This window comes from Pteropus alecto, unplaced genomic scaffold, assembly GCF_000325575.1.
Source record: "Pteropus alecto unplaced genomic scaffold, ASM32557v1 scaffold146, whole genome shotgun sequence".
NCBI classification, from domain to species: domain Eukaryota; kingdom Metazoa; phylum Chordata; class Mammalia; order Chiroptera; family Pteropodidae; genus Pteropus; species Pteropus alecto.
Genome location: NW_006442107.1, coordinates 12,255,467 through 12,268,928, shown reverse-complemented (window position 1 = coordinate 12,268,928; position 13,462 = coordinate 12,255,467).

The window sequence follows — 13,462 nt, the reverse complement described above, 5'->3', positions numbered from 1 at the left end:
GGGCTAAGAATGCAGGCATTAAATGAAAATTTACTCCTTGAAAAATGAAATCTTCTCCTCGTTTTCTTCTTTCATTTGGCTCTCAGGGCACTCGTGACCATCATTATTATCCTCTGAGCAACCTCAGTCATTTGAAATTTTCCTCTTTGGAGAAACAAACACAAATACCACCATTTGTGGGTTTCCAATAAAACAGATAAGTCTCTATTCCTTCCAGGTAATGCTCACAGTAAACAATTCCTGTCATCACCAACCACACAGGGTTTCCACAGATTTTTGTTATCTGACTCTTAGATATAACTATTTAAATATCAGAAATTAAAAAAAAATCTCCAACATCAAATAAAAGGACAAGAATTAATAATAATGAAAAGAAAAGCAATAAAGAGAAATCACAGAGTGAAAGAACTCTTCAAAACATAAATTAATGTCTTCTATATCCAGGTGAACATCCAACATGTGTAAAGAAAAGAAAATTTTGTGGGTGAAATCTACAGGTTTTCAAAAACTAACTCCTAGAAAGAAGTTACTAGAGGGTGTCCTCTAGCAAAAGGAGTAAGTAAATGAAGAAAGAGGCAAATATATTATTCTTGGAAAAAGGAAAACTTAGAGGAATGTAGAGAAGGGAGTTTGGATCACAGTTTTCAGTTCATGTTGGAGCAGAGAACGGCAGGAGGTATGTCTGCAAAAAAAAAAAAAAAAAAGAAAAAAAGAATGTAATTCAAAATTTAACTTGTTGTATTGGCAGAGTAGTTCACATTGGACTCAACCTCTAGAAAATAACAACCGTAAATTTTTGATTAAAAAAAAAAAATTTTAAATAGCGATTTAAATGCACCAGAGAGAGAACAACAAAAAAAGCAGAAACTATAGGGAAGTCAGTCCTTGAAAGATGTAAACTGTATCAGTTGAGATCTATTATATATGACTTTTCAACTGAGGGCACTCTCCAGCTCATGAAGTAAAGGGAAGCTTGAGAAGACAAAGGACAAAGTTCAAAACTGAAAGCACATCTGAAAAGTGAAAGAGAAATCAGAAAGTGAGTCACAGAGAGAGAAGCAGTAAATCCTTAGACAGCCCCTTAACTATGTTTGTAAAGTGGAGCCTCCAAAAACCCCAGCTAAAACCAATACCTGGAAGTCTGAAAGATAAAAACTGAAACTTCAGCAGTTGTTTACCACAGGGAATAAATTAAAAATGGTTAGAGTTTGAGTCTAGCCAAGTTAGCTCTTTGAGAGAACAAACAACTCTCTTAAAGATTACAGAATCCAGAGTCTCTAAATATAACATGCGTAACGTGCAGTATTTAGTAAAAATACTGGACATGCAAAGAAAGAAAATTAAAATATCAAAATGTAACCCAGAGTCAAGGAAAAAAGTAGTTGATAGAAACTAACCCCAAGATATTTCAGAAAAGATTTTATAGTATCTATTATAAATATATTTAAGTACTTAAAGTAAAATGGGCTCTTACTAAGTGAATAAACACGAAAACTGTAAAAACAACTAAATGAACATTATAGAACTAAAAATTACAATAAGTGAAATGAAAAATCCAATTAAAGAGTTTAACAGCAAATTAAGATAGCAGAAGAAATAGTCAATGAAACTGAAGCAAGATGGAAAGAAATTATGTAAACCAAAGAACAGAGGAAAAAAATCATGATTTAAAAAATGCACAGAATGGTAGTAGAAATGGATGTTCATTTCGCTCTTAATCAACAGTACTGTAAGGTTCTAGCTAGTGCATGGGGCAAGACAAAGGAAATAAAAGTCATACAGTTTAGACAGGAAGAAATAAAACTCCCCCTTATTTGCATATGATATCATGATTATTTACATAGAAAATATTAAGGATGAATCTCCAGAGAATTATACTGACTAGGAAAAGTCAGTTCGAAAAGCTGAAATATTCTATGGTTTAATTTACTTAACATTCTTAAAATGATAAATTTATGGAAACGACAATAGATTAGTGGTTGCCAGAGACGAAGGTGTGAGGGGAAGTGGGTATGGTTATAAAAGAGCAATATGAGAGATGCTGAGGTGACAAACATGTTCCGTATCTTGACTGTATTCAATGTCATGTCCTGGTCACAATTTTTGTATTATAGTTTTGTAAGATGTTATCATTGAGGGAAACTGGATAAATTATCTTCCAGCACTATTTTAAAAAATTGTTTGTAAATCTACAATTCTCATTAATTAAACTTTTTAATTAAAAAAAACAAACAAAACAGAACTACAGCTACCTGTGGGACAGTATTACAATCTAAATTATGTAATGAGAGTCCTAGCACAAGAAGAAAGGAAAAATTAGCAGAAATTCAAAAATTAAAAAATGATGAAAAGTAGACTCTCAAACCCAACAGATTTAGTGAACCCCATGTTAAATGCAAAACTTGCATGTCAACACTCCCCCTGCCCCATACATACATGCACAATTAGGTATATCATTGTTAAACTGATTTAAGCCAAATATAAAGAGATATCCTTAAAAGTAGCCAGATATAAATGGCATATTACTTACAGGAGAACAGTGGTATGTATGATGCTTTACTTTTCATCAAGTATAATGAAAAATGGTAAACAATAGAATGATATCTTTAAAGCACTGAAAAGAGGAAAAACACTTCTTTTATATCAATCCAGAATTCTATCCAGGAGAAAAAAATGTTATTTAAAAATAAAATCTAAATGAAAAGTTTTTATATAAATGACAATAGAGTGTCCATTGCTGGGTGACCCTAAGTACAACAAATGATAAAAGACAGCTGATCAGGTGAGGAAAAATAACACCAGATGGAAACTCATATCTTTAGTACCAGATAAATATATGATTTAATGAAAATATTAAACTTTTTTCTCTTAATTGCTTTATTGGACATATAACTATATAAAAATGTGACATAACACTTAGGGGTTTATAAAAATTTGTGTAACTGTTATTTATAGGACAACAATAATGCAAAATAGAGACATACATTTACAAAGTTTACATATTTTAGCTTAATCAGTACTGTATAATTACAAAGTATACTGTGGTAAATTTAGGATATATTATAATTCTTAGAGCAACTAATGTAAAACTAATGCAAAAAAGTGTAGTTAAAATTTAATAAAATAATTAAAATAAAATGAAACTATATATTCTACTAACTAAAAAGACAAAAAAACCCAGAAAACAGAAGTAAAAAACACAGAAAATTGGTAGATAGAAATCAAATAATATCATTAAGTATTCAGTATGAGTAGACTAATTTTCTAATATTAAAGGCAGAGATTATCAGACTGAATTTCAACTGTACTGTCTAAAAGAAAGAAAGGTAGATTGCAAATAAAATAATGAGAAAATATATACTTGTGAATAGTAAGCATAAGGAAGATGGAGTGACTCTATACATAAAAGATAAAATATATGCAAAAATATTATAGATATAAAGAATAATATTAATAATAATGAAATTAATTTCACTAGGAAGACAACACAATTATAGTAGTCCCCCTCTTCCCACAGTGTTGCTTTCTGGGGTCTCAGTTACCTACAGTTAACCACAGTCCAACAATATTAAATAGAAACTTTTAGAAATAAATAATTCACAAGTTTTCAAATGTGTGTCTTTCTAAGTATTATGATGAAATCTCATGCTGTCTTGCTCTGTCCCACCCAGCACGTGAATCACCCCTTTGTCCAGTGTATCCATGCTCTGTATATGCTACCCTCCACTTAGTCATTTAGTAGCCATCTTGCTTATCAGATACACTGTCACAGTTTAGCAGTGCTTCTGTTCAAGTAAACCTTATTTTACTTAATAATGGTCCCAAATCATTCACATAACCTTTATTATAGTATATTGTCATAACTGTTTTATTTTCTTATTATTGTCTTTAATTTCTTAATGGGCCAAATTTATAAATTAAACTTTATTATAGGTACATACGTACAGAAAAAAAAACATAGTGTATATGATGTTTGGTATTATCCTCAGTTTCAGGCATCCATTGGATGTCTTGAAATGTATCCTCCACAGGTAAGAGGGGAACTACTGTATACATGTTTATACCAAATAGCAGAACCTCAAAATGCATAGAGCAAAAAAATAATAGGAGAAATAGATAAGCAGGCAATCATACCTTAGGATATTAATACATTTTTCTCGGTAAATAACTTAAAACACATAAAATTATATACAGTATATTTCTGAACCCAGTGAATTTAATTAGAAATTAGTAACAATGTAAAATGTCAAAACAGTCCTAAAATTTGGTAATTAGTACTTTGAAATAAACTGTAGGTCAAAATACAACGAGGATTTTACCAACATTTGAGTGCACTTGCTAAAGTAAAATTAGAGGCAAATTTTTAGCTTTAAATTCATAGATTTACATAAAAGAGAAAGTTAAAATTAATAACCTAATTTTTAACTAGGTTATTGAAAGCTTTATAAAGTAAGCAAACTAACCCTAAATTAAATAGAAGGTATGACATAATAAAAAGAATAATTGAGCAGAAATTAATGAAATAGAAATCAAACAAACAATAAATAATATTAACAAAAACTAAGTAAGTCAAAAGTTGTTTTTTTTAAAAAAAATTACTAAGAAAGAAGAAATAGAGAAAGCACAGATAAGAAATTTCAAGAATTTAAGAAGAAAATATCATAACGGATCTATCCAAATTTAAATTGACAACAAGAATATATAAACACCTGTGCTATAGGTAAAATGGGCAAATTCTCTGAAAAACACAACTTTCCAAAAGTGACTCAGTTAGAAATAGGAAATTTGTATAGCTTATTATTATATAAATTAATTTTTTAATCAAACACCTTCCTGCAAAGAAAACTACTCATATGAATAGTTTCATTGGCGAATTGTATAAACAAAAAAAATATTAATATACATAAGCCCTTTCGCAAAGGAGGTAGAGAAAAGTCTACACTTGTTTCGTGAGACCTGCATAATACTAATTTAAAAATCTGACAAAAACATAAGAAAAATAAATAAAGACAATACTCCTCATGAACATAGACATAAAAATTCTTTCCAAAACATTAAAAATCATTAGCAAACTGAAGCCAACAATTAAAAAAATAAAACCATAGCCACATGGCATTTATCCAAGAAATTCAAGGTTTGGTTAACATTCAAAAAGCCATCAATGAAATCCATGATAGTAAGAGGATAAATGATAAACTACTTCCATTAAAACACTTGTCTCAAGGTCTAGGTGGGAGTGGAACCCAAAATATGATAGAATTAAACAGTAAGCACAACATATCAGAGAGGTCCACTTCAAGAGAAGACAGAGGCAGATCAGATTTTTGGAGAGCTGGTCTGACAGTATCTGGACAATAGCAAGTCCTAGGGAATGAAGAATACCTATTGGGAATATTTAAAGACTAAAAACAAACAAACAAACAAAAAACACTGGAAGACTTATTGCTGTAATGTGCACATTATACAAGGTAAAATAAGTATCGGTAAATAGTGGATTTACTCTTTTTTATTGGCATTTCTTTCTAATATAGTGTAACCTACATACCTGTTGCCAGTTGAGGAGTTAGTGCCAGTGGAGAAATTTTCTCAGGTGAAAATTAAAATGAGAAGAGTATAAAATGACCATAAAATAACCCAGGACTTTGTGTCCCAGATCTCTAGAGTAGGTTTACATTTAAAGCCTAAAGAAGTTGAACCACATCATCAAACAGAGGCATTTATATAAGCAATACAAAATAGAAACAAATGAGTAAGCCATAAAACTGGATATAAAGTTAAAGCGCTGTGGATTTTATAAAGACTGTTTACTCTATGTCTCACAACTTCTCAGCTGTTTGTCAACAAAGTTCTCAAGACAAAGATCTCATCTTGTGTTTCATTCCTTGGCAAATGCCACTCCTACTTGAAAAAAATTCAACAGCCTTTCAGAGACTTCTTCCAAGATCTAAGTCCTAACATTCAATATCTTTTTGTAAAAAAAAAACAAAACAAAACAAAAAAACAACAAAAAACAAACAAACAGAAAACACCCTAAACCTGTGCCTCAGTTAAATCTCAGATTTTTTTTTTCATGGCTCACAAATACAAATGCCTAAAAGGAATAGACAGAAAAAGTGAGAGTAAGTAGAGATAATTATGACTCTAGCCATGGTGGAGTAACTGGTATCGCACTAGCACTCCTGCCATGAAAAAAATATAAAACTGGACATAATATGTAAGTCGGTACTTCTCAGCTATTGGATAACAGACAGCACAACTCTGATACCTGAAGGGAGGGAAACTCACTAGCTTAGTCCTATAATCATTCCAGCTTTCCACCTGGTGACAGTATCCTGACTGTGGCGCAGGGACCTGCACAGAGGTCTCACTGAGCTGAAGAAGCAAATATCAGGCTAGAACTGCTTCAGTGGCTCGATTTGGGAGAAAGAAGGGAGATGGATGAAGGAGGTCAGAGGTTTAAGTGGGGTTTCCCCATGAATGTTTGACCGAGAGCTGGGCTGCACCTCTGTGGGACAAGACCACATGAGGAATACTAGAGAGAGCCTGCTCTAGGTTTGACAGCGAATACAGGTTTTAGAAGTCAAGAAAGGCTGTAAGACTGGATTCTGGTCTTTCCAAATAAAGCCTGTTCTAGAACTGTGCTAACATAGCTTAAAAACAGACATTAACATGATGCACAAAGGGGATTATTTGAAGGTAAAGAGGGAGTAACTGAACAGCCTGCTAGAAAAAAACAAACCCTCTTTAGATAAAGAAAATAAAATCTAAAGTCTTTAAATTGCATAAACCATGTCATCTAGAATATAATAAAAAGTACTAGATATGTAAAGAAATGGGAATATGTGACCTAAAGGTGAGAAAATAAAACACAGCTGCCAGTGAATAGCAATCCCAAGCTGTCGGCTTGCCACCGATGTTGTATTAGTAGACCATGGCTTTAAAGATTTATTAGGATGATTGTGTCAGACTTAAAGGCAAATTTGATCTAATGGATAGATAGAAAATTTTAGAAGATAAATGGAAACTCTAAAAAGAATTACACGATCACAATAACTAAAATGAAGAATTTAGTTTACAGTATGATAGCTTGGAGATGTCATAAAATTAGGTCAGCAAACTTGAAGACAGACCAATAGAAATTACTCATTCTAAAGATGAAAAAAATTAAGGAAAAGTGAACAGAATTTCTCAAATGGGTAGTACAATGTCATACAGTTTACATGTGTAAGTGAAGTACCAAAAGGAGAAGAGAGAGAATGGAACTGAAAAAAAAAAACACATTCAACAAAAGCATAGCTCTTTTTTTTTTTTTCAAATTTGATGAAAGATATTGACTTCCACATTCAAGAGAGAGAGAGAAACCCAAGAAGGATAAATGCAGAGAAAATTACACCTAAGCCCGTCATGATCAAACTACTAGAAACCCAAAATAAAGAAGAACTCTTGACAGCAGGTATAGAGAAGAAAGACTCATCACTCACAAGGCCAAAAGTATGAATTATAGTTCTCTTTTTATCAAAAAGATGAAGGCTAGAATTATATAAAATTATATTTTTAAAGAGCTAAAGAAAGAAAAAGTAACTGTTGTCCCAGAACTCCTTACCCAGCAAAAATAGTCTTTAAAAGCAAGAGTGAAATAAATACATTTTCAAGTAAACAAATGCTGAGAAATTTGTTGCTAGCAGACATGCACTACAGAAAAGGTAATACATGTTCTTCAGGCTGAAGAGAAATGATACCAAACAGAAGCTCTCACCTACTGGAAAGAATGAAGAGCACCAAAAATATGAGCTCTGAAAATAGATAGATTTTCATTTTATTTTTCATAACTTCTTAAAAAGATAACTAGTATATAGAGCAAGAGTAACAACATTATAAGGTGGTGTTTATAACTTATGTGGAAGAAAATAATATGACATCAAGAACGTAAAGGGCTATTTGTAAAAAGGGGGGCAGGTAAATGGAAACTTACTGTAGTCAGATTATTACATTTGTGAATTAAGATGTAGCAAATGGAAAGTGAGAAGTGAGAAATGCTAAGTATGAAGTGGTACGATATTGACTATAAATAGCTTTTATAAGTTAACGATACATATTTTTACCACTAGAATTTGAGTCAACAAACCACTGCCCACAATCTAAATCTGGTCTGTTACCTGCATCTGTATGGCTCATGAGCTAAGAATATTTTTAAAAATCTCTTAAGTGCATAAAAAATAAACCAGCAAACAAAAGGAATATGCCATGGAGACCACATGCAGCCTCTAAAAACCTAAAATATTTATTACCTGGCCCTATGAAGAAAGTTTGCCAATCTGATCTAAAGCAACCAATTAAAAATTCTATAAAGGAGAGAAAAAAAAAAGAATGCTAATGTAAAATTAACCATAAAGAATTAACCCAAAATCAACTAATAAAAAAAAAATCAGTTCATGGTAACAAATAAAAAACGATAAAAACCAAAAAAGGACAAATTGACATAAAATCGAACACATCAATAAGAACATTAAATGTAACTATACTAGACACTAATGAAAAGGCAGAGATGGTAATATTGGATAAAAATGCAAGACCCAATCAAGTACATGCTATCCACAGAAACCTGCTTTAAATATAAAGACTCAAATAGATAAAAGTAAGGCACACATATATTAAAATAGGATGAAAAAAATATATACCATGCAAATAGTAATCATAATTAAGTTGACAGGGCTAAGCTGATATCAGACAAGTTAACCACAAGGCTATTAGTAGAGATAAAGAAGAGTATTTTGTAATGATATATAGGAATTTCTTTAGAAGGGGATGGCAATCATAAACGTATATATGCTTAATAATAAAGCTTCAAAAGCATGAAGCAAAACTGAGATGAGGTGAAATAGATAAAAGAATTTAACAATGTAACAGTCTTTTTTCAGAAATTGGTAGAAAATATAGATAAAATATCAATAATGATATAGAAGATATTAATAGTACTATCAAATAAATTATGCTAATTGACATTTATAAGACATTACACACAGCAACTGCGATGTACACATACTTTTCAAGTGTGTAGACAATGTTCCCTAAGGTAAACCATAGGTTTGGCCATAAAATTAGCATCTACACATTTCAAAAAAAAATTGAAATCTTATAGTCTATGTTCTCTTACCACAAAAGTATTAAATTAGAATTCAATAATAATAAGATATTTAGAAAATCCCAAATGCTTAGACACCAAATACTTGCAAATACCAAAATAATTTTAAAAATCACAAAAAAAATTAGAAATTCAAACTCAAATGTGTGAATTAAATTTTATTGTCTATAAAGTTGATTTTGAAAAACAGAGTAAATATGAAGTCTACAGACTGAAATAATGGCATTTGAATGCAAAAGTTGTATGGATACTAAGCAGACAAAATACACACACACACACACACACACACACTTTTGTGTCCAATTCAGGCCACTAGTGGCTTCTGCATACTAGTTACACTGGCTTTATCATTATTCTTCAAGTGACTATTTAATCCACTTTGTTGGCCCTTCAGCGGCTGTTGAATGACCATTTCCACTTTACTTTGTTCATCAGAATCCTACTCAGTCTTCAAAGCCCAGAACATGACTAAGCAATTTTTTGGCCTTTCTCCATTAAAGCAGACCCAAGAGATCATCATTTCCCTGAGTTACTATAGAACTGCTTTGTATAGTTTTTAGCTTGAAATATAGATTTGGTAATATAGACATAACAGGCTACTTTTGTTTATAGCTCTTAAGGAGATAATTTTTATTGCTTTTTTTTCTTTTCCCCTGGAAAGAATCTCTTTTAGACTACCAAAAAGGAACATTCTCATTTAGCTGGTGCCAGTCAAAATTCTCAAAATGTCATAAGAGAATAAATGATTCAGTTATGTGCCACCCCCAACTTTGGGGGAGAATATTTTCAAATAATATAGATAAGCAGAAAGACTAGTGTAATGGACAGATATGTCTTTCACTTCGATTCTACAGTTACTAACACTTGGTCCTATTTGCATTCTTTCTCTTTATAAACAATGTTCGAGTACATTTCAGAAATCCTAACATTCTACCAATACATATTTTAGCATGCCTCTCCAAAAACTAAAGACATTCTCCTAAATAATAATACCACAATCACCTAACAAAATTAACAACAAAATCCTCAGAAAGTCTATTTCCCCTATTGTCCCCAAAACGTCTTTTATTTTACGACTGTCTTTTTTTTTTTAAAATCAAGTCAGAACCAGTCAAAAACCATTTGCTTAACCAGATTTTAAAAATAGATCATGATTTACATATATTTATACAATCTAACATAACCATTACACATTATATATTACAATATAAAAGAGAATCAAGAGGAGACTTGAAGTTAAGTAAAAGCGGGATAGAAAAAAGAAAGTGGATAGATGGAAGGAGACATAGGGACTAAAATATTGCCGATGTCATGTAAGCCCCTACAGGAAGATGTGGCTACCAGAGTCCTAAAATTTACTATTGGAAATAATACAACTGTAAAACTGGGCTAAGAATAGAATCAGTGACAAATAAATATTCCATGAAAGTGGCACCAAGATTACATGTGTAACCGTTTCTCGCTTTATTGTCTAGCATTTGAATCTTTCTGAATGAGAACAGACATTTTATAATACTTTCTGTTTAGCATTGGACAACTGAAGTGGCATGCAGTACAAAAAAGTAGAGACTTTTAGCTATAAATTGTGTTTTTCAAAGCAAACGCTGCATAATAATGAACATTAAGGCATATATTTTCCTATTTTCATTTTTTCCTCTTTGCTCAAGAAAAAAATCATATTATTGTGGGAATGCGTTAGAAATCAATGACAAAGTGTTAGAAAATGCTGACATGTGGAAATCACTTTGCAGCAAATGAATCTAATTTCTAGTGTTCTGAGCCAGTTTTAATACTAGCCCAGGTCTAGACAGTCCATTCTACCTGCAAGAACCTTTAGGGTGAAGAAGATACATGGTTGTGAAAAAAGTTCCTATCATAATGATCTTGTTCAGTTTCCTCATCTGGAAATCTTATCTCAGAAAGGTAAAATGGCAAGGTCACATCAGCACTGGGGATACAGTATAAACTAAGAATTTGCTGACTTATTGTGCAGGGCAGTTTTTGGATTCCATTCCTAATGGCAAGAATTGGACTCCAGGTCCGGAGAAAGGAGCAGTTAAGAAAAGTTCAAAACTAGAGGTCTTTACAAAAACAAACCCATAAAACAAACAAACAAACAAACAAACAACAAAAAAAAAGCAAGTGAACAAAACCGAGAGTACTAATCTACATTTTGAAACCAGAATCACAATAATGCATCCTTGCCACTGGGAGTGAGGAAATACAAAACAAACCAAAGAATTTGTTCCAGATTTCTCTGTAACCTCAGAGACCCCAACACAAACATCTCTTAAGAGACAAAGCCTCTTAGGAGGCAAATAGAATTGTTTACTACCTTGAAACAGACAAATAAATACCTTAATGAAGATGAGGGTAAATATCCAGTCATATCTAATGGGAATTTCAAGACGAAACATAAACTTTCTCCTCAATAGGAGAAACAAACTTTCTCCAACTGAGTTGGAATTGAGGCACAAACATTCTTGACCTGAAACAGACTAGGAAACGTGTTGACAGTATCTCACAGATTAGAAAACCAAATCTTTCAGTCTGGTAAATGATTTTAAACCATATTAGACACATTATAATCAGACTTATTTATATTGTTTTTGTTCTGTTAAAAAAAATCATGTATTTCATATGTGCACGTTGCCAGATGTGTAGTGGTATACTTGTCTGTCTTATTAAACAATCCTCTGTTTCACAATGAAGTATCTACATATTAGCAAGGAATAACTGTAATTTACAAAATACATACCAAAAATCATTCATTTACCAAAATTCATCAATTTTTCACAGAAGAAAGCCATTCAGAGCCTGAAACTGAAATTTCAATGCTTAGGTTCCTGTTTCCCACTCTATCACAGATCGAGAACAACAAATTATAATATAAGACAGTGTCTTAATATTAATTAAAAGTTACAAGTGAGAACAGATAGAATTATACATCTGAGCAATTCCGTGGGCATCACATTACTACAACATAATATATAGTGTTCTTTTTTTAAAAAGATATTTTTTTTATTGAGATAATTTTTCTTATACTGCCAGGCAGTGACTTAAAGTGTAAAATTCAATGAGTTTTAATAAATTTATAAATCCATACAACCAACACCACAATCAAGATAATAGAACATTTCCATCATGGACAACGCTTGCTGTGATTCCTATCATCAAGATTAGTTCAGCCTGTTCTTGTCCTTTATATGAATGAAATCACACATATCTATTCTGTTTCATCTAGCTTCTTTCATTTGATATAATTTATGTGAGATTCATCCATGTTGCTGCAGGTACCAATAGTTTATTGTTTTTTATGCTGAGTAATAGTCCATTGTGTGAATAAACCAGGATATGCTCATTAAATCTTCTGTTTATAGGCACTTGAATTGTTTTCAGTTTTTGGCTATGATGAATAAAGCCTCAAATCCATTCATAAAAAAAGAAAAACAATTGTAAGTTAATGAGCTAAGCATCCATCTCAAAAAAACTAGAAAGAGTATGGTAAAGTAATCTAAATAAGCTTGAACAAAGTATATAATAAAACTAATAGCAGATTTATGAAATAAAAGGAAATTATTAAAAAGACTGAATTAACAAAGCAAAAATTTGTTTTCTGCAAAGACATAATTGACAAACTTCAAGAGAAAAAAAAGAAGGCACAAAAATATATATCAGGGCTAAAAGATTCCCACAGATCCTGCTGACTATTAAACAAATAATTAAGAGTGTGAAAAAAATATTTATGCCAAAATATTTAGAAATCCAGTTAAAACAGATACATTTCTAGAAAAATAAATAGCATATCTGAACAAAGCATGGTTCTATGAATAGCCCTATGACCATTAAAACAATTGACTCGGCGATGAAAAAACATTCTTCCAAAGAAAATGGAGTCTAGATGGCTTCACAAGTAGTCCTAACTACTTTTATCATAGAAATAACCCCAGTCTTACACATAGTCTTCAGATTATAGAAAAAGACGGGACAATTCCCAACCTTTTATGTGAGTCTAGCATAATCTTGATAGCAAAACTGGATGAGGAAAATATAAAAGAGAGAAATTATAGGAAAATTACATGAACGTAGATGTGAAAATCCTAGGTGCATTTAGCAAACTGAGTGCAGTAAGCTAAAAATTGATACATGTTACCAAGATGGGTTTCGCAAAGAAGGTAAGTGTGATTTAACATTAGATAAGCAATCATTATTGTTCCTTACATTAACGGGTTATGGGAGAAAAATAAAAACAGCTACCTTAATAGATAAAGAAAAAGTTTTAAATAAAATCCAACATCGTCATGCTTAAAATGCATAGGA